Genomic DNA, 21,761 nt, shown 5'->3' on the forward strand with positions numbered 1-21,761 from the left:
CTTGCTTGAATCCTGATGGTGCAATGAGCAAGGGACTCACAACTGAGTATACCCTTCCACGCTTATGGTGGACAAAATGATTCAGAAAAGGGGGTGGTGATGGACAGAGTTTCTGAATTAAGCAGAATACTCATACCCAGTCAAGAGATCAGGGCTTGATCCATCACCGTTTTTTAGCTCACTGCACCATCCCAGCTCAGAACCTGGCTACATGCAAATTAGTCTGTCCCTGTCCCAGTGCATCATGGGAACAGGGCAAACCAAACTACCAAGCCAATTCTTATACTGGGAAGGAAACAAGCTTCCGGGGACCGGTTTCTGGCATTACAGCCGTCTTCGGCCCGGCTTGCTTGAATCCTGATGGTGCAATGAGCAAGGGACTCACATCTGAGTATACCCTTCCACGCTTATGGTGGACAAAATGATTCAGAAAATGGGGTGGTGATGGACAGAGTTTCTGAATTAAGCAGAATACTCATACCCAGTCAAGAGATCAGGGCTTGATCCATCACCGTTTTTTAGCTCACTGCACCATCCCAGCTCAGAACCTGGCTACATGCAAATTAGTCTGTCCCTGTCCCAGTGCATCATGGGAACAGGGCAAACCAAACTAACAAGCCAATTCTTATACTGGGAAGGAAACAAGCTTCCGGGGACCGGTTTCTGGCATTACAGCCGTCTTCGGCCCGGCTTGCTTGAATCCTGATGGTGCAATGAGCAAGGGACTCACATCTGAGTATACCCTTCCACGCTTATGGTGGACAAAATGATTCAGGAAAGGGGGTGGTGATGGACAGAGTTTCTGAATTAAGCAGAATACTCATACCCAGTCAAGAGATCAGGGCTTGATCCATCACCGTTTTTTAGCTCACTGCACCATCCCAGCTCAGAACCTGGCTACATGCAAATTAGTCTGTCCCTGTCCCAGTGCATCATGGGAACAGGGCAAACCAAACTACCAAGCCAATTCTTATACTGGGAAGGAAACAAGCTTCCGGGGACCGGTTTCTGGCATTACAGCCGTTTTCGGCCCGGCAAAATGAATCCTGATGGTGCAATGAGCAAGGGACTCACATCTGAGTATACCCTTCCACGCTTATGGTGGACAAAATGATTCAGAAAAGGGGGTGGTGATGGACAGAGTTTCTGAATAAGCATGGGCGAATTTTGCGAATCACGCGTTCGCGAATTTTGCGGATTTGCGAACTCGCAATCCGCAAAATCCGCGAATTCTCGCGAATTTGCAGATTTTTTTTTGTGTGTTCGCGTGGGTTTCTGCCAGTTCGCGAGGGTTTTGTACAATTTCGCAAACCCGAACTTACCTGTCGGGTCGCAAGTTTTGCGAACTTGTTGTTTCTACGTGTCCAGCCTGTTTGGGACACTCTTCTTCATCACTGCCACTCTCTGTCACCACTGCCACTCTCTGACTACTCATGCCACCCTCTGGCCCACCCATGCCACCCTCTGTTTCATCACAGCACCCTCTGGTTGTCCAGTGTACATTATTGTGGCAAAGCAAAGCACACCTTCCCTGCCTCAAGTGACCTGAATTAATTTGGGGCTGATTAATGTGTCACAGAATATTTTTTTAGCTGGCACCTGCTTCCTTAGTGCTTCCTGATTAGTGATCTTTTGCACTTGCTAAGTGCTTTCATTGTTGCAAAATTAGTTACAACACCTGCCCTGCCCCAACTGACAATAATGAATTAGGGGCTGATTAATGTGTCACTGGATTTGAACTTCCAGCCTGGCTCCTGCTTGTCTGCCTTAGCTGTAATTCAGGACCTTTGTGTAACTATTCTGAGGGTCAGAGCAGGGTCACATAATAGTTGCAAGTAGGCAACTGAACTCTGGAGGGGCCCCTCAGGAAGCACTACAGGAAATGGCTACTAATGATGAGCTTGAACTTTTGAACCTGGTAAGTAGTTTCAGTTTTGCTAAGATCGTATTTCTGCAATTTAGCGCTTATTCGCGGGGCGCGAAGTTGAACTGGGAAGCCGCGAACTCACGCGAACAGTGCGAGCAAGCCATAAAATTCGCTGCTCGCGGATTTGCGGATTTTGCAGGAAATTCGCGAATCTCGCGGATTGCGAATTTACCGAAAATCCGCAAAATCCGCGAGCGTAACGGATTTTCCGCCCATGCTTATTTCTGAATTAAGCAGAATACTCATACCCAGTCAAGAGATCAGGGCTTGATCCATCACCGTTTTTTAGCTCACTGCACCATCCCAGCTCAGAACCTGGCTACATGCAAATTAGTCTGTCCCTGTCCCAGTGCATCATGGGAACAGGGCAAACCAAACTACCAAGCCAATTCTTATACTGGGAAGGAAACAAGCTTCCGGGGACTGGTTTCTGGCATTACAGCCGTCTTCGGCCCGGCTTGCTTGAATCCTGATGGTGCAATGAGCAAGGGACTCACATCTGAGTATACCCTTCCACGCTTATGGTGGACAAAATGATTCAGAAAAGGGGGTGGTGATGGACAGAGTTTCTGAATTAAGCAGAATACTCATACCCAGTCAAGAGATCAGGGCTTGATCCATCACCGTTTTTTAGCTCACTGCACCATCCCAGCTCAGAACCTGGCTACATGCAAATTAGTCTGTCCCTGTCCCAGTGCATCATGGGAACAGGGCAAACCAAACTACCAAGCCAATTCTTATACTGGGAAGGAAACAAGCTTCCGGGGACCGGTTTCTGGCATTACAGCCGTCTTCGGCCCGGCTTGCTTGAATCCTGATGGTGCAATGAGCAAGGGACTCACAACTGAGTATACCCTTCCACGCTTATGGTGGACAAAATGATTCAGAAAAGGGGGTGGTGATGGACAGAGTTTCTGAATTAAGCAGAATACTCATACCCAGTCAAGAGATCAGGGCTTGATCCATCACCGTTTTTTTTAGCTCACTGCACCATCCGAGCTCAGAACCTGGCTACATGCAAATTAGTCTGTCCCTGTCCCAGTGCATCATGGGAACAGGGCAAACCAAACTACCAAGCCAATTCTTATACTGGGAAGGAAACAAGCTTCCGGGGACCGGTTTCTGGCATTACAGCTGTCTTCGGCCCGGCTTGCTTGAATCCTGATGGTGCAATGAGCAAGGGACTCACATCTGAGTATACCCTTCCACGCTTATGGTGGACAAAATGATTCAGAAAAGGGGGTGGTGATGGACAGAGTTTCTGAATTAAGCAGAATACTCATACCCAGTCAAGAGATCAGGGCTTGATCCATCACCGTTTTTTAGCTCACTGCACCATCCCAGCTCAGAACCTGGCTACATGCAAATTAGTCTGTCCCTGTCCCAGTGCATCATGGGAACAGGGCAAACCAAACTACCAAGCCAATTCTTATACTGGGAAGGAAACAAGCTTCCGGGGACCGGTTTCTGGCATTACAGCCGTCTTCGGCCCGGCTTGCTTGAATCCTGATGGTGCAATGAGCAAGGGACTCACAACTGAGTATACCCTTCCACGCTTATGGTGGACAAAATGATTCAGAAAAGGGGGTGGTGATGGACAGAGTTTCTGAATTAAGCAGAATACTCATACCCAGTCAAGAGATCAGGGCTTGATCCATCACCGTTTTTTTAGCTCACTGCACCATCCCAGCTCAGAACCTGGCTACATGCAAATTAGTCTGTCCCTGTCCCAGTGCATCATGGGAACAGGGCAAACCAAACTACCAAGCCAATTCTTATACTGGGAAGGAAACAAGCTTCCGGGGACCGGTTTCTGGCATTACAGCCGTCTTCGGCCCGGCTTGCTTGAATCCTGATGGTGCAATGAGCAAGGGACTCACATCTGAGTATACCCTTCCACGCTTATGGTGGACAAAATGATTCAGAAAAGGGGGTGGTGATGGACAGAGTTTCTGAATTAAGCAGAATACTCATACCCAGTCAAGAGATCAGGGCTTGATCCATCACCGTTTTTTAGCTCACTGCACCATTCCAGCTCAGAACCTGGCTACATGCAAATTAGTCTGTCCCTGTCCCAGTGCATCATGGGAACAGGGCAAACCAAACTACCAAGCCAAATCTTATACTGGGAAGGAAACAAGCTTCCGGGGACCGGTTTCTGGCATTACAGCCGTCTTCGGCCCGGCTTGCTTGAATCCTGATGGTGCAATGAGCAAGGGACTCACATCTGAGTATACCCTTCCACGCTTATGGTGGACAAAATGATTCAGAAAAGGGGGTGGTGATGGACAGAGTTTCTGAATTAAGCAGAATACTCATACCCAGTCAAGAGATCAGGGCTTGATCCATCACCGTTTTTTAGCTCACTGCACCATCCCAGCTCAGAACCTGGCTACATGCAAATTAGTCTGTCCCTGTCCCAGTGCATCATGGGAACAGGGCAAACCAAACTACCAAGCCAATTCTTATACTGGGAAGGAAACAAGCTTCCGGGGACCGGTTTCTGGCATTACAGCCGTCTTCGGCCCGGCTTGCTTGAATCCTGATGGTGCAATGAGCAAGGGACTCACATCTGAGTATACCCTTCCACGCTTATGGTGGACAAAATGATTCAGAAAAGGGGGTGGTGATGGACAGAGTTTCTGAATTAAGCAGAATACTCATACCCAGTCAAGAGATCAGGGCTTGATCCATCACCGTTTTTTAACTCACTGCACCATCCCAGCTCAGAACCTGGCTACATGCAAATTAGTCTGTCCCTGTCCCAGTGCATCATGGGAACAGGGCAAACCAAACTACCAAGCCAATTCTTATACTGGGAAGGAAACAAGCTTCCGGGGACCGGTTTCTGGCATTACAGCCGTCTTCGGCCCGGCAAAATGAATCCTGATGGTGCAATGAGCAAGGGACTCACATCTGAGTATACCCTTCCACGCTTATGGTGGACAAAATGATTCAGAAAAGGGGGTGGTGATGGACAGAGTTTCTGAATTAAGCAGAATACTCATACCCAGTCAAGAGATCAGGGCTTGATCCATCACCGTTTTTTAGCTCACTGCACCATCCCAGCTCAGAACCTGGCTACATGCAAATTAGTCTGTCCCTGTCCCAGTGCATCATGGGAACAGGGCAAACCAAACTACCAAGCCAATTCTTATACTGGGAAGGAAACAAGCTTCCGGGGACTGGTTTCTGGCATTACAGCTGTCTTCGGCCCGGCTTGCTTGAATCCTGATGGTGCAATGAGCAAGGGACTCACATCTGAGTATACCCTTCCACGCTTATGGTGGACAAAATGATTCAGAAAAGGGGGTGGTGATGGACAGAGTTTCTGAATTAAGCAGAATACTCATACCCAGTCAAGAGATCAGGGCTTGATCCATCACCGTTTTTTAGCTCACTGCACCATCCCAGCTCAGAACCTGGCTACATGCAAATTAGTCTGTCCCTGTCCCAGTGCATCATGGGAACAGGGCAAACCAAACTACCAAGCCAATTCTTATACTGGGAAGGAAACAAGCTTCCGGGGACCAGTTTCTGGCATTACAGCCGTCTTCGGCCCGGCTTGCTTGAATCCTGATGGTGCAATGAGCAAGGGACTCACATCTGAGTATACCCTTCCAAGCTTATGGTGGACAAAATGATTCAGAAAAGGGGGTGGTGATGGACAGAGTTTTTGAATTAAGCAGAATACTCATACCCAGTCAAGAGATCAGGGCTTGATCCATCACCGTTTTTTAGCTCACTGCACCATCCCAGCTCAGAACCTGGCTACATGCAAATTAGTCTGTTCCTGTCCCAGTGCATCATGGGAACAGGGCAAACCAAACTAGCAAGCCAATTCTTATACTGGGAAGGAAACAAGCTTCCAGGGACCGGTTTCTGACATTACAGCCGTCTTCGGCCCGGCTTGCTTGAATCCTGATGGTGCAATGAGCAAGGGACTCACATCTGAGTATACCCTTCCACGCTTATGGTGGACAAAATGATTCAGAAAAGGGGGTGGTGATGGACAGAGTTTCTGAATTAAGCAGAATACTCATACCCAGTCAAGAGATCAGGGCTTGATCCATCACCGTTTTTTAGCTCACTGCACCATCGCAGCTCAGAACCTGGCTACATGCAAATTAGTCTGTCCCTGTCCCAGTGCATCATGGGAACAGGGCAAACCAAACTACCAAGCCAATTCTTATACTGGGAAGGAAACAAGCTTCCGGGGACCGGTTTCTGGCATTACAGCCGTCTTCGGCCCGGCTTGCTTGAATCCTGATGGTGCAATGAGCAAGGGACTCACATCTGAGTATACCCTTCCACGCTTATGGTGGACAAAATGATTCAGAAAAGGGGGTGGTGATGGACAGAGTTTCTGAATTAAGCAGAATACTCATACCCAGTCAAGAGATCAGGGCTTGATCCATCACCGTTTTTTAGCTCACTGCACCATCCCAGCTCAGAACCTGGCTACATGCAAATTAGTCTGTCCCTGTCCCAGTGCATCATGGGAACAGGGCAAACCAAACTACCAAGCCAATTCTTATACTGGGAAGGAAACAAGCTTCCGGGGACCGGTTTCTGGCATTACAGCCGTCTTCGGCCCGGCTTGCTTGAATCCTGATGGTGCAATGAGCAAGGGACTCACATCTGAGTATACCCTTCCACGCTTATGGTGGACAAAATGATTCAGAAAAGGGGGTGGTGATGGACAGAGTTTCTGAATTAAGCAGAATACTCATACCCAGTCAAGAGATCAGGGCTTGATCCATCACCGTTTTTTAACTCACTGCACCATCCCAGCTCAGAACCTGGCTACATGCAAATTAGTCTGTCCCTGTCCCAGTGCATCATGGGAACAGGGCAAACCAAACTACCAAGCCAATTCTTATACTGGGAAGGAAACAAGCTTCCGGGGACCGGTTTCTGGCATTACAGCCGTCTTCGGCCCGGCAAAATGAATCCTGATGGTGCAATGAGCAAGGGACTCACATCTGAGTATACCCTTCCACGCTTATGGTGGACAAAATGATTCAGAAAAGGGGGTGGTAATGGACAGAGTTTCTGAATTAAGCAGAATACTCATACCCAGTCAAGAGATCAGGGCTTGATCCATCACCGTTTTTTAGCTCACTGCACCATCCCAGCTCAGAACCTGGCTACATGCAAATTAGTCTGTCCCTGTCCCAGTGCATCATGGGAACAGGGCAAACCAAACTACCAAGCCAATTCTTATACTGGGAAGGAAACAAGCTTCCGGGGACCGGTTTCTGGCATTACAGCCGTCTTCGGCCCGGCTTGCTTGAATCCTGATGGTGCAATGAGCATGGGACTCACATCTGAGTATACCCTTCCACGCTTATGGTGGACAAAATGATTCAGAAAAGGGGGTGGTGATGGACAGAGTTTCTGAATTAAGCAGAATACTCATACCTAGTCAAGAGATCAGGGCTTGATCCATCACCGTTTTTTAGCTCACTGCACCATCCCAGCTCAGAACCTGGCTACATGCAAATTAGTCTGTCCCTGTCCCAGTGCATCATGGGAACAGGGCAAACCAAACTACCAAGCCAATTCTTATACTGGGAAGGAAACAAGCTTCCGGGGACCGGTTTCTGGCATTACAGCCGTCTTCGGCCCGGCAAAATGAATCCTGATGGTGCAATGAGCAAGGGACTCACATCTGAGTATACCCTTCCACGCTTATGGTGGACAAAATGATTCAGAAAAGGGGGTGGTGATGGACAGAGTTGCTGAATGAGCATGGGCGAATTTTGCGAATCTCGCGTTCGCGAATTTTGCGGATTTGCGAACTCGCAATCCGCAAAATCCGCGAATTCTCGCGAATTTGCGGATTTTTTTTTTGTGTTCGCGCGGGTTTCTGCCAGTTCGCGAGGGTTTTGTACAATTTCGCAAACGCGAACTTACCTGTCGGGTCGCAAGTTTTGCGAACTTGTTGTTTCTACGTGTCCAGCCTGTTTGGGACACTCTTCTTCATCACTGCCACTCTCTGTCACCACTGCCACTCTCTGACTACTCATGCCACCCTCTGGCCCACCCATGCCACCCTCTGTTTCATCACAGCACCCTCTGGTTGTCCAGTGTACATTATTGTGGCAAAGCAAAGCACACCTTCCCTGCCTCAAGTGACCTGAATTAATTTGGGGCTGATTAATGTGTCACAGAATATTTTTTTAGCTGGCACCTGCTTCCTTAGTGCTTCCTGATTAGTGATCTTTTGCACTTGCTAAGTGCTTTCATTGTTGCAAAATTAGTTACAACACCTGCCCTGCCCCAACTGACAATAATGAATTAGGGGCTGATTAATGTGTCACTGGATTTGAACTTCCAGCCTGGCTCCTGCTTGTCTTCCTTAGCTGTAATTCAGGACCTTTGTGTAACTATTCTGAGGGTCAGAGCAGGGTCACATAATAGTTGCAAGTAGGCAACTGAACTCTGGAGGGGCCCCTCAGGAAGCACTACAGGAAATGGCTACTAATGATGAGCTTGAACTTTTGAACCTGGTAAGTAGTTTCAGTTTTGCTAAGATCGTATTTCTGCAATTTAGCGCTTATTCGCGGGGGCGAAGTTGAACTGGGAAGCCGCGAACTCACGCGAACAGTGCGAGCAAGCCATAAAATCCGCTGCTCGCGGATTTGCGGATTTTGCGGGAAATTCGCGAATCTCGCGGATTGCGAATTTACCGAAAATCCGCAAAATCCGCGAGCGTAACGGATTTTCCGCCCATGCTTATTTCTGAATTAAGCAGAATACTCATACCCAGTCAAGAGATCAGGGCTTGATCCATCACCGTTTTTTAGCTCACTGCACCATCCCAGCTCAGAACCTGGCTACATGCAAATTAGTCTGTCCCTGTCCCAGTGCATCATGGGAACAGGGCAAACCAAACTACCAAGCCAATTCTTATACTGGGAAGGAAACAAGCTTCCGGGGACCGGTTTCTGGCATTACAGCCGTCTTCGGCCCGGCTTGCTTGAATCCTGATGGTGCAATGAGCAGGGGACTCACATCTGAGTATACCCTTCCACGCTTATGGTGGACAAAATGATTCAGAAAAGGGGGTGGTGATGGACAGAGTTTCTGAATTAAGCAGAATACTCATACCCAGTCAAGAGATCAGGGCTTGATCCATCACCGTTTTTTAGCTCACTGCACCATCCCAGCTCAGAACCTGGCTACATGCAAATTAGTCTGTCCCTGTCCCAGTGCATCATGGGAACAGGGCAAACCAAACTACCAAGCCAATTCTTATACTGGGAAGGAAACAAGCTTTCGGGGACTGGTTTCTGGCATTACAGCCGTCTTCGGCCCGGCTTGCTTGAATCCTGATGGTGCAATGAGCAAGGGACTCACATCTGAGTATACCCTTCCACGCTTATGGTGGACAAAATGATTCAGAAAAGGGGGGGTGATGGACAGAGTTTCTGAATTAAGCAGAATACTCATACCCAGTCAAGAGATCAGGGCTTGATCCATCACCGTTTTTTAGCTCACTGCACCATCCCAGCTCAGAACCTGGCTACATGCAAATTAGTCTGTCCCTGTCCCAGTGCATCATGGGAACAGGGCAAACCAAACTACCAAGCCAATTCTTATACTGGGAAGGAAACAAGCTTCCGGGGACCGGTTTCTGGCATTACAGCCGTCTTCGGCCCGGCTTGCTTGAATCCTGATGGTGCAATGAGCAAGGGACTCACATCTGAGTATACCCTTCCACGCTTATGGTGGACAAAATGATTCAGAAAAGGGGGTGGTGATGGACAGAGTTTCTGAATTAAGCAGAATACTCATGCCCAGTCAAGAGATCAGGGCTTGATCCATCACCGTTTTTTAGCTCACTGCACCATCCCAGCTCAGAACCTGGCTACAATGAAATTAGTCTGTCCCTGTCCCAGTGCATCATGGGAACAGGGCAAACCAAACTACCAAGCCAATTCTTATACTGGGAAGGAAACAAGCTTCCGGGGACCGGTTTCTGGCATTACAGCCGTCTTCGGCCCGGCTTGCTTGAATCCTGATGGTGCAATGAGCAAGGGACTCACATCTGAGTATACCCTTCCACGCTTATGGTGGACAAAATGATTCAGAAAAGGGGGTGGTGATGGACAGAGTTTCTGAATTAAGCAGAATACTCATACCCAGTCAAGAGATCAGGGCTTGATCCATCACCGTTTTTTAGCTCACTGCACCATCCCAGCTCAGAACCTGGCTACATGCAGATTAGTCTGTCCCTGTCCCAGTGCATCATGGGAACAGGGCAAACCAAACTACCAAGCCAATTCTTATACTGGGAAGGAAACAAGCTTCCGGGGACCGGTTTCTGGCATTACAGCCGTCTTTGGCCCGGCTTGCTTGAATCCTGATGGTGCAATGAGCAAGGGACTCACATCTGAGTATACCCTTCCACGCTTATGGTGGACAAAATGATTCAGAAAAGGGGGTGGTGATGGACAGAGTTTCTGAATTAAGCAGAATACTCATACCCAGTCAAGAGATCAGGGCTTGATCCATCACCGTTTTTTAGCTCACTGCACCATCCCAGCTCAGCACCTGGCTACATGCAAATTAGTCTGTCCCTGTCCCAGTGCATCATGGGAACAGGGCAAACCAAACTACCAAGCCAATTCTTATACTGGGAAGGAAACAAGCTTCCGGGGACCGGTTTCTGGCATTACAGCCGTCTTCGGCCCGGCTTGCTTGAATCCTGATGGTGCAATGAGCAAGGGACTCACATCTGAGTATACCCTTCCACGCTTATGGTGGACAAAATGATTCAGAAAAGGGGGTGGTGATGGACAGAGTTTCTGAATTAAGCAGAATACTCATACCCAGTCAAGAGATCAGGGCTTGATCCATCACCGTTTTTTTAGCTCACTGCACCATCCCAGCTCAGAACCTGGCTACATGCAAATTAGTCTGTCCCTGTCCCAGTGCATCATGGGAACAGGGCAAACCAAACTACCAAGCCAATTCTTATACTGGGAAGGAAGCAAGCTTCCGGGGACCGGTTTCTGGCATTACAGCCGTCTTCGGCCCGGCTTGCTTGAATCCTGATGGTGCAATGAGCAAGGGACTCACATCTGAGTATACCCTTCCACGCTTATGGTGGGCAAAATGATTCAGAAAAGGGGGTGGTGATGGACAGAGTTTCTGAATTAAGCAGAATACTCATACCCAGTCAAGAGATCAGGGCTTGATCCATCACCGTTTTTTAGCTCACTGCACCATCCCAGCTCAGAACCTGGCTACATGCAAATTAGTCTGTCCCTGTCCCAGTGCATCATGGGAACAGGGCAAACCAAACTACCAAGCCAATTCTTATACTGGGAAGGAAACAAGCTTCCGGGGACCGGTTTCTGGCATTACAGCCGTCTTCGGCCCGGCTTGCTTGAATCCTGATGGTGCAATGAGCAAGGGACTCACATCTGAGTATACCCTTCCACGCTTATGGTGGACAAAATGATTCAGAAAAGGGGGTGGTGATGGACAGAGTTTCTGAATTAAGCAGAATACTCATACCCAGTCAAGAGATCAGGGCTTGATCCATCACCGTTTTTTAGCTCACTGCACCATCCCAGCTCAGAACCTGGCTACATGCAAATTAGTCTGTCCCTGTCCCAGTGCATCATGGGAACAGGGCAAACCAAACTACCAAGCCAATTCTTATACTGGGAAGGAAACAAGCTTCCGGGGACCGGTTTCTGGCATTACAGCCGTCTTCGGCCCGGCTTGCTTGAATCCTGATGGTGCAATGAGCAAGGGACTCACAACTGAGTATACCCTTCCACGCTTATGGTGGACAAAATGATTCAGAAAAGGGGGTGGTGATGGACAGAGTTTCTGAATTAAGCAGAATACTCATACCCAGTCAAGAGATCAGGGCTTGATCCATCACCGTTTTTTTAGCTCACTGCACCATCCCAGCTCAGAACCTGGCTACATGCAAATTAGTCTGTCCCTGTCCCAGTGCATCATGGGAACAGGGCAAACCAAACTACCAAGCCAATTCTTATACTGGGAAGGAAACAAGCTTCCGGGGACCGGTTTCTGGCATTACAGCCGTCTTCGGCCCGACTTGCTTGAATCCTGATGGTGCAATGAGCAAGGGACTCACATCTGAGTATACCCTTCCACGCTTATGGTGGGCAAAATGATTCAGAAAAGGGGGTGGTGATGGACAGAGTTTCTGAATTAAGCAGAATACTCATACCCAGTCAAGAGATCAGGGCTTGATTCATCACCGTTTTTTAGCTCACTGCACCATCCCAGCTCAGAACCTGGCTACATGCAAATTAGTCTGTCCCTGTCCCAGTGCATCATGGGAACAGGGCAAACCAAACTACCAAGCCAATTCTTATACTGGGAAGGAAACAAGCTTCCGGGGACCGGTTTCTGGCATTACAGCCGTCTTCGGCCCGGCTTGCTTGAATCCTGATGGTGCAATGAGCAAGGGACTCACATCTGAGTATACCCTTCCACGCTTATGGTGGACAAAATGATTCAGAAAAGGGGGTGGTGATGGACAGAGTTTCTGAATAAGCATGGGCGAATTTTGCGAATCTCGCGTTCGCGAATTTTGCGGATTTGCGAACTCGCAATCCGCAAAATCCGCGAATTCTCGCGAATTTGCGGATTTTCTTTTTGGGTTCGCGCGGGTTTCTGCCAGTTCGCGAGGGTTTTGTACAATTTCGCAAACGCGAACTTACCTGTCGGGTCGCAAGTTTTGCGAACTTGTTGTTTCTACGTGTCCAGCCTGTTTGGGACACTCTTCTTCATCACTGCCACTCTCTGTCACCACTGCCACTCTCTGACTACTCATGCCACCCTCTGGCCCACCCATGCCACCCTCTGTTTCATCACAGCACCCTCTGGTTGTCCAGTGTACATTATTGTGGCAAAGCAAAGCACACCTTCCCTGCCTCAAGTGACCTGAATTAATTTGGGGCTGATTAATGTGTCACAGAATATTTTTTTAGCTGGCACCTGCTTCCTTAGTGCTTCCTGATTAGTGATCTTTTGCACTTGCTAAGTGCTTTCATTGTTGCAAAATTAGTTACAACACCTGCCCTGCCCCAACTGACAATAATGAATTAGGGGCTGATTAATGTGTCACTGGATTTGAACTTCCAGCCTGGCTCCTGCTTGTCTGCCTTAGCTGTAATTCAGGACCTTTGTGTAACTATTCTGAGGGTCAGAGCAGGGTCACATAATAGTTGCAAGGCGGCAACTGAACTCTGGAGGGGCCCCTCAGGAAGCACTACAGGAAATGGCTACTAATGATGAGCTTGAACTTTTGAACCTGGTAAGTAGTTTCAGTTTTGCTAAGATCGTATTTCTGCAATTTAGCGCTTATTCGCGGGGGGCGAAGTTGAACTGGGAAGCCGCGAACTCACGCGAACAGTGCGAGCAAGCCATAAAATTCGCTGCTCGCGGATTTGCGGATTTTGCGGGAAATTCGCGAATCTCGCGGATTGCGAATTTACCGAAAATCCGCAAAATCCGCGAGCGTAACGGATTTTCCGCCCATGCTTATTTCTGAATTAAGCAGAATACTCATACCCAGTCAAGAGATCAGGGCTTGATCCATCACCGTTTTTTAGCTCACTGCACCATCCCAGCTCAGAACCTGGCTACATGCAAATTAGTCTGTCCCTGTCCCAGTGCATCATGGGAACAGGGCAAACCAAACTACCAAGCCAATTCTTATACTGGGAAGGAAACAAGCTTCCGGGGACCGGTTTCTGGCATTACAGCCGTCTTCGGCCCGGCTTGCTTGAATCCTGATGGTGCAATGAGCAGGGGACTCACATCTGAGTATACCCTTCCACGCTTATGGTGGACAAAATGATTCAGAAAAGGGGGTGGTGATGGACAGAGTTTCTGAATTAAGCAGAATACTCATACCCAGTCAAGAGATCAGGGCTTGATCCATCACCGTTTTTTAGCTCACTGCACCATCCCAGCTCAGAACCTGGCTACATGCAAATTAGTCTGTCCCTGTCCCAGTGCATCATGGGAACAGGGCAAACCAAACTACCAAGCCAATTCTTATACTGGGAAGGAAACAAGCTTCCGGGGACCGGTTTCTGGCATTACAGCCGTCTTCGGCCCGGCTTGCTTGAATCCTGATGGTGCAATGAGCAAGGGACTCACAACTGAGTATACCCTTCCACGCTTATGGTGGACAAAATGATTCAGAAAAGGGGGTGGTGATGGACAGAGTTTCTGAATTAAGCAGAATACTCATACCCAGTCAAGAGATCAGGGCTTGATCCATCACCGTTTTTTAGCTCACTGCACCATCCCAGCTCAGAACCTGGCTACATGCAAATTAGTCTGTCCCTGTCCCAGTGCATCATGGGAACAGGGCAAACCAAACTACCAAGCCAATTCTTATACTGGGAAGGAAACAAGCTTTCGGGGACTGGTTTCTGGCATTACAGCCGTCTTCGGCCCGGCTTGCTTGAATCCTGATGGTGCAATGAGCAAGGGACTCACATCTGAGTATACCCTTCCACGCTTATGGTGGACAAAATGATTCAGAAAAGGGGGGGTGATGGACAGAGTTTCTGAATTAAGCAGAATACTCATACCCAGTCAAGAGATCAGGGCTTGATCCATCACCGTTTTTTAGCTCACTGCACCATCCCAGCTCAGAACCTGGCTACATGCAAATTAGTCTGTCCCTGTCCCAGTGCATCATGGGAACAGGGCAAACCAAACTACCAAGCCAATTCTTATACTGGGAAGGAAACAAGCTTCCGGGGACCGGTTTCTGGCATTACAGCCGTCTTCGGCCCGGCTTGCTTGAATCCTGATGGTGCAATGAGCAAGGGACTCACATCTGAGTATACCCTTCCACGCTTATGGTGGACAAAATGATTCAGAAAAGGGGGTGGTGATGGACAGAGTTTCTGAATTAAGCAGAATACTCATGCCCAGTCAAGAGATCAGGGCTTGATCCATCACCGTTTTTTAGCTCACTGCACCATCCCAGCTCAGAACCTGGCTACATGCAAATTAGTCTGTCCCTGTCCCAGTGCATCATGGGAACAGGGCAAACCAAACTACCAAGCCAATTCTTATACTGGGAAGGAAACAAGCTTCCGGGGACCAGTTTCTGGCATTACAGCCGTCTTCGGCCCGGCTTGCTTGAATCCTGATGGTGCAATGAGCAAGGGACTCACATCTGAGTATACCCTTCCACGCTTATGGTGGACAAAATGATTCAGAAAAGGGGGTGGTGATGGACAGAGTTTCTGAATTAAGCAGAATACTCATACCCAGTCAAGAGATCAGGGCTTGATCCATCACCGTTTTTTAGCTCACTGCACCATCCCAGCTCAGAACCTGGCTACATGCAAATTAGTCTGTCCCTGTCCCAGTGCATCATGGGAACAGGGCAAACCAAACTACCAAGCCAATTCTTATACTGGGAAGGAAACAAGCTTCCGGGGACCGGTTTCTGGCATTACAGCCGTCTTCGGCCCGGCTTGCTTGAATCCTGATGGTGCAATGAGCAAGGGACTCACAACTGAGTATACCCTTCCACGCTTATGGTGGACAAAATGATTCAGAAAAGGGGGTGGTGATGGACAGAGTTTCTGAATTAAGCAGAATACTCATACCCAGTCAAGAGATCAGGGCTTGATCCATCACCGTTTTTTTAGCTCACTGCACCATCCCAGCTCAGAACCTGGCTACATGCAAATTAGTCTGTCCCTGTCCCAGTGCATCATGGGAACAGGGCAAACCAAACTACCAAGCCAATTCTTATACTGGGAAGGAAACAAGCTTCCGGGGACCGGTTTCTGGCATTACAGCCGTCTTCGGCCCGACTTGCTTGAATCCTGATGGTGCAATGAGCAAGGGACTCACATCTGAGTATACCCTTCCACGCTTATGGTGGGCAAAATGATTCAGAAAAGGGGGTGGTGATGGACAGAGTTTCTGAATTAAGCAGAATACTCATACCCAGTCAAGAGATCAGGGCTTGATTCATCACCGTTTTTTAGCTCACTGCACCATCCCAGCTCAGAACCTGGCTACATGCAAATTAGTCTGTCCCTGTCCCAGTGCATCATGGGAACAGGGCAAACCAAACTACCAAGCCAATTCTTATACTGGGAAGGAAACAAGCTTCCGGGGACCGGTTTCTGGCATTACAGCCGTCTTCGGCCCGGCTTGCTTGAATCCTGATGGTGCAATGAGCAAGGGACTCACATCTGAGTATACCCTTCCACGCTTATGGTGGACAAAATGATTCAGAAAAGGGGGTGGTGATGGACAGAGTTTCTGAATAAGCATGGGCGAATTTTGCGAATCTCGCGTTCGCGAATTTTGCGGATTTGCGAACTCGCAATCCGCAAAATCCGCGAATTCTCGCGAATTTGCGGATTTTTTTTTGTGTTCGCGCGGGTTTCTGCCAGTTCGCGAGGGTTTTGTACAATTTCGCAAACGCGAACTTACCTGTCGGGTCGCAAGTTTTGCGAACTTGTTGTTTCTACGTGTCCAGCCTGTTTGGGACACTCTTCTTCATCACTGCCACTCTCTGTCACCACTGCCACTCTCTGACTACTCATGCCACCCTCTGGCCCACCCATGCCACCCTCTGTTTCATCACAGCACCCTCTGGTTGTCCAGTGTACATTATTGTGGCAAAGCAAAGCACACCTTCCCTGCCTCAAGTGACCTGAATTAATTTGGGGCTGATTAATGTGTCACAGAATATTTTTTTAGCTGGCACCTGCTTCCTTAGTGCTTCCTGATTAGTGATCTTTTGCACTTGCTAAGTGCTTTCATTGTTGCAAAATTAGTTACAACACCTGCCCTGCCCCAACTGACAATAATGAATTAGGGGCTGATTAATGTGTCACTGGATTTGAACTTCCAGCCTGGCTCCTGCTTGTCTGCCTTAGCTGTAATTCAGGACCTTTGTGTAACTATTCTGAGGGTCAGAGCAGGGTCACATAATAGTTGCAAGGCAGCAACTGAACTCTGGAGGGGCCCCTCAGGAAGCACTACAGGAAATGGCTACTAATGATGAGCTTGAACTTTTGAACCTGGTAAGTAGTTTCAGTTTTGCTAAGATCGTATTTCTGCAATTTAGCGCTTATTCGCGGGGGGCGAAGTTGAACTGGGAAGCCGCGAACTCACGCGAACAGTGCGAGCAAGCCATAAAATTCGCTGCTCGCGGATTTGCGGATTTTGCGGGAAATTCGCGAATCTCGCGGATTGCGAATTTACTGAAAATCCGCAAAATCCGCGAGCGTAACGGATTTTCCGCCCATGCTTATTTCTGAATTAAGCAGAATACTCATACCCAGTCAAGAGATCAGGGCTTGATCCATCACCGTTTTTTAGCTCACTGCACCATCCCAGCTCAGAACCTGGCTACATGCAAATTAGTCTGTCCCTGTCCCAGTGCATCATGGGAACAGGGCAAACCAAACTACCAAGCCAATTCTTATACTGGGAAGGAAACAAGCTTCCGGGGACCGGTTTCTGGCATTACAGCCGTCTTCGGCCCGGCTTGCTTGAATCCTGATGGTGCAATGAGCAGGGGACTCACATCTGAGTATACCCTTCCACGCTTATGGTGGACAAAATGATTCAGAAAAGGGGGTGGTGATGGACAGAGTTTCTGAATTAAGCAGAATACTCATACCCAATCAAGAGATCAGGGCTTGATCCATCACCGTTTTTTAGCTCACTGCACCATCCCAGCTCAGAACCTGGCTACATGCAAATTAGTCTGTCCCTGTCCCAGTGCATCATGGGAACAGGGCAAACCAAACTACCAAGCCAATTCTTATACTGGGAAGGAAACAAGCTTCCGGGGACCGGTTTCTGGCATTACAGCCGTCTTCGGCCCGGCTTGCTTGAATCCTGATGGTGCAATGAGCAAGGGACTCACAACTGAGTATACCCTTCCACGCTTATGGTGGACAAAATGATTCAGAAAAGGGGGTGGTGATGGACAGAGTTTCTGAATTAAGCAGAATACTCATACCCAGTCAAGAGATCAGGGCTTGATCCATCACCGTTTTTTAGCTCACTGCACCATCCCAGCTCAGAACCTGGCTACATGCAAATTAGTCTGTCCCTGTCCCAGTGCATCATGGGAACAGGGCAAACCAAACTACCAAGCCAATTCTTATACTGGGAAGGAAACAAGCTTTCGGGGACTGGTTTCTGGCATTACAGCCGTCTTCGGCCCGGCTTGCTTGAATCCTGATGGTGCAATGAGCAAGGGACTCACATCTGAGTATACCCTTCCACGCTTATGGTGGACAAAATGATTCAGAAAAGGGGGGGGTGATGGACAGAGTTTCTGAATTAAGCAGAATACTCATACCCAGTCAAGAGATCAGGGCTTGATCCATCACCGTTTTTTAGCTCACTGCACCATCCCAGCTCAGAACCTGGCTACATGCAAATTAGTCTGTCCCTGTCCCAGTGCATCATGGGAACAGGGCAAACCAAACTACCAAGCCAATTCTTATACTGGGAAGGAAACAAGCTTCCGGGGACCGGTTTCTGGCATTACAGCCGTCTTCGGCCCGGCTTGCTTGAATCCTGATGGTGCAATGAGCAAGGGACTCACATCTGAGTATACCCTTCCACGCTTATGGTGGACAAAATGATTCAGAAAAGGGGGTGGTGATGGACAGAGTTTCTGAATTAAGCAGAATACTCATGCCCAGTCAAGAGATCAGGGCTTGATCCATCACCGTTTTTTAGCTCACTGCACCATCCCAGCTCAGAACCTGGCTACATGCAAATTAGTCTGTCCCTGTCCCAGTGCATCATGGGAACAGGGCAAACCAAACTACCAAGCCAATTCTTATACTGGGAAGGAAACAAGCTTCCGGGGACCAGTTTCTGGCATTACAGCCGTCTTCGGCCCGGCTTGCTTGAATCCTGATGGTGCAATGAGCAAGGGACTCACATCTGAGTATACCCTTCCACGCTTATGGTGGACAAAATGATTCAGAAAAGGGGGTGGTGATGGACAGAGTTTCTGAATTAAGCAGAATACTCATACCCAGTCAAGAGATCAGGGCTTGATCCATCACCGTTTTTTAGCTCACTGCACCATCCCAGCTCAGAACCTGGCTACATGCAGATTAGTCTGTCCCTGTCCCAGTGCATCATGGGAACAGGGCAAACCAAACTACCAAGCCAATTCTTATACTGGGAAGGAAACAAGCTTCCGGGGACCGGTTTCTGGCATTACAGCCGTCTTCGGCCCGGCTTGCTTGAATCCTGATGGTGCAATGAGCAAGGGACTCACATCTGAGTATACCCTTCCACGCTTATGGTGGACAAAATGATTCAGAAAAGGGGGTGGTGATGGACAGAGTTTCTGAATTAAGCAGAATACTCATACCCAGTCAAGAGATCAGGGCTTGATCCATCACCGTTTTTTAGCTCACTGCACCATCCCAGCTCAGAACCTGGCTACATGCAAATTAGTCTGTCCCTGTCCCAGTGCATCATGGGAACAGGGCAAACCAAACTACCAAGCCAATTCTTATACTGGGAAGGAAACAAGCTTCCGGGGACCGGTTTCTGGCATTACAGCCGTCTTCGGCCCGGCTTGCTTGAATCCTGATGGTGCAATGAGCAAGGGACTCACATCTGAGTATACCCTTCCACGCTTATGGTGGACAAAATGATTCAGAAAAGGGGGTGGTGATGGACAGAGTTTCTGAATTAAGCAGAATACTCATACCCAGTCAAGAGATCAGGGCTTGATCCATCACCGTTTTTTAGCTCACTGCACCATCCCAGCTCAGAACCTGGCTACATGCAAATTAGTCTGTCCCTGTCCCAGTGCATCATGGGAACAGGGCAAACCAAACTACCAAGCCAATTCTTATACTGGGAAGGAAACAAGCTTCCGGGGACCGGTTTCTGGCATTACAGCCGTCTTCGGCCCGGCTTGCTTGAATCCTGATGGTGCAATGAGCAAGGGACTCACATCTGAGTCTACCCTTCCACGCTTATGGTGGACAAAATGATTCAGAAAAGGGGGTGGTGATGGACAGAGTTTCTGAATTAAGCAGAATACTCATACCCAGTCAAGAGATCAGGGCTTGATCCATCACCGTTTTTTAGCTCACTGCACCATCCCAGCTCAGAACCTGGCTACATGCAAATTAGTCTGTCCCTGTCCCAGTGCATCATGGGAACAGGGCAAACCAAACTACCAAGCCAATTCTTATACTGGGAAGGAAACAAGCTTCCGGGGACCGGTTTCTGGCATTACAGCCGTCTTCGGCCCGGCTTGCTTGAATCCTGATGGTGCAATGAGCAAGGGACTCACATCTGAGTATACCCTTCCACGCTTATGGTGGACAAAATGATTCAGAAAAGGGGGTGGTGATGGACAGAGTTTCTGAATTAAGCAGAATACTCATACCCAGTCAAGAGATCAGGGCTTGATCCATCACCGTTTTTTAGCTCACTGCACCATCCCAGCTCAGAACCTGGCTACATGCAAATTAGTCTGTCCCTGTCCCAGTGCATCATGGGAACAGGGCAAACCAAACTACCAAGCCAATTCTTATACTGGGAAGGAAACAAGCTTCCGGGGACCGGTTTCTGGCATTACAGCCGTCTTCGGCCCGGCTTGCTTGAATCCTGATGGTGCAATGAGCAAGCCCGGTAGCTTGTCTCCTTTCTGGTGAAGAATTGGCTTGGTAGTTTAGTCTGCCCTGTTCCCATGATGTGCTGGGCCAGGGACAGACTGACATATAGCCATGTTCTGAGCTGGGATGGTGCAGTGAGATAAATAACGGTGATGGATCAAGCCCTGATCTTTGGACTGGGTAAGAGTGGTCTGCTTAATTCAGACACTCTGTTCATCACCACCCCCTTTTCTGAATCGTTTTTGGCCACCATAGGTGTGGCAGGGTATACTCAGACATGAATCCCTCTCTCACTGCACCATCAGGATTCAAGCAAGCCGGGCCGAAGAAGGCTGAAATGCCAGAAACCGGTCCCCGGTAGCTTGTCTCCTTTCTGGTGAAGAATTGGCTTGGTAGTTTAGTCTGCCCTGTTCCCATGATGCGCTGGGCCAGGGACAGACTGATTTGCATATAGCCAGGTTCTGAGCTGGGATGGTGCAGTGAGATAAATAACGGTGATGGATCAAGCCCTGATCTTTGGACTGGGTAAGAGTGGTCTGCTTAATTCAGACACTCTGTTCATCACCACCCCCTTTTCTGAATCGTTTTTGGCCACCATAGGTGTGGCAGGGTATACTCAGACATGAGTCCCTTTCTCACTGCACCATCAGGATTCAAGCAAGCCGGGCCGAAGAAGGCTGAAATGCCAGAAACCGGTCCCCGGTAGCTTGTCTCCTTTCTGGTGAAGAATTGGCTTAGTAGTTTAGTCTGCCCTGTTCCCATGATGCGCTGGGCCAGGGACAGACTGATTTGCATATAGCCAGGTTCTGAGCTGGGATGGTGCAGTGAGATAAAAACCGGTGATGGATCAAGCCCTGATCTTTGGACTGGGTAAGAGTGGTCTGCTTAATTCAGACACTCTGTTCATCACCACCCCCTTTTCTGAATCGTTTTTGGCCACCATAGGTGTGGCAGGGTATACTCAGACATGAGTCCCTTTCTCACGGCACCATCAGGATTCAAGCAAGCCGGGCCGAAGAAGGCTGAAATGCCAGAAACCGCTCCCAGGTAGCTTGTCTCCTTTCTGGTGAAGAATTGGCTTGGTAGTTTAGTCTGCCCTGTTCCCATGATGCGCTGGGCCAGGGACAGACTGATTTGCATATAGCCAGGTTCTGAGCTGGGATGGT

The sequence above is a fragment of the Lissotriton vulgaris genome, chromosome 3_1, assembly GCF_964263255.1.
Source record: "Lissotriton vulgaris chromosome 3_1, aLisVul1.2, whole genome shotgun sequence".
Lineage (NCBI taxonomy): Eukaryota > Metazoa > Chordata > Amphibia > Caudata > Salamandridae > Lissotriton > Lissotriton vulgaris.